Genomic DNA, 1,822 nt, shown 5'->3' on the forward strand with positions numbered 1-1,822 from the left:
GTCAGTAGTGGAAATCTCACCCATTCTTTCGTAGAAGGTGGTTTTAGTAGGTTAAAGCCTCTAACTGTGGCTGTTGATGCTTTCCTCCTACCGCCAAAAAAAGGGCGAGCTATTGCCTGTAGCTCGTATGAGGAAAGAGGAGCCTATTAGGTTTTTATAGTTGGCGGCACAGAGATAGACTACACTCGTGCTAGATTGTTGGCATATATCAGAATATTCGGAGTTTAGAATAGCTCGTTCATGATATTGGCACTGATTCCATAAGCTCGAAATTGGGATCAGTGGGGCGATATGTTTAAAGAGCACAAGACCAGGTACCAGTAGTATTTTAGATGATGATAATTAAAGCTTAAAAAATAATTAGAAAAATTATGATTGTTAATTTTATAAAAACAATAAAAAGAGATTAGATTTGTTGTAATGTCAATCAATGACCGGAATCAGATTCGGACATGAATCGCAAATGTGAACTAACCCCAGAAATGGAGTAAGGAGCATTATTTCCAGATATTTATTTGAAATATTTGAACTCATTATATAGAAGTTGCTTTTCTCAAACTGACGGAAGCCCTAAATTAATATAAAGCTAAAGTCAGCATTATATAGAAAATTCGATGGACAATACAGAGATATTGTTAAAGATGACTATTAATGTTACGTAAAAAAGAAAAAAAGAGTAAATATTTTGTAATACTGATGAAAGACAAGAATTAGATTCGCATATGAATCTCGAATACTAGCCTTGAATGCTTGGAATGGGGTAAGGGCTATAATTTACAAATATGCATTTGAAATGGTTGAACCCTCTATATGGAATATGCCGCCAACAAATTAACCAAAGTTCTAAATAACTTTGAAACTGAAGTCACTGCAATCTAGAAACGGCGATGGACACGCAGAAACGGCGATGCAAACTATGATATCTACTAGATTTGCTACTATATCTACTATTAGATATCAAGTATCAAGATATCTGCTACTAGATATCAAGTCTATTAATTAAGGTTGATGCTGGGTACGCTTTTATTGTTCGGAACGGAACTTTAAACCAAGTCTAACGCTTGTATATATAAATGGAAGAAAGCGTATATAACTAGAAAGCTGTTTTTTTAAATTTTAAGATATTTTTTTCTTTGGTGGCCACGAAAAAGGTTGTAAAGTTATGCTTACTGAAGTTATGCCTAATCACCTCTTACGTAGGGCATGCCTTATTTACTTAATTAAATAGCCATAACAACCTGTTACCAGGTTTCGGCCTTACGCATGCCTTACCTTGGGTATATTCTAACTCCTTTTCCGTGTTTCTTTCATCCTAGTACATATCGTAAGCAATAAGCGATCCTCTACGTTAGTAGTTCTCTCCGTAAATTTCTTTATATGTTTCATCACTGAAGGTAGGAACCACTTCATGTTTTTAGATAAAATATAAAAAATGTTTATATGTTATATAATATTTTTAAGAAAAATATTAATTTATTTTTATTCGCTTATTGTTTTAATAGACAAAAATTTTTACTATCTGAAGATGACTTGTTTGATCTGATGATTTGATCTGAAGATCAAATTTTTTTTTGTTCTTTTGTAGTAGATGGAAACCATCGAAATCCTCAGTGTAAGACTTGAATTCATTAAAACCACATCTTATGAATGAATGGAGAAGATTTCCACAGTAATGTGGAAACTTCAATCCAGTAAACAGGGGATGTAGAAGAAAGTAAATAGGCTTAATACCTAGCAGGCTAGGTTCATCTAAGTCAGAAATCGTGGGCATATTTTAGGGAGATTGAATCTGAAGACTACATATAATTTTTTAAAAAACAAA

This window comes from Teleopsis dalmanni, chromosome 1, assembly GCF_002237135.1.
Source record: "Teleopsis dalmanni isolate 2A chromosome 1, ASM223713v2, whole genome shotgun sequence".
NCBI lineage: Eukaryota > Metazoa > Arthropoda > Insecta > Diptera > Diopsidae > Teleopsis > Teleopsis dalmanni.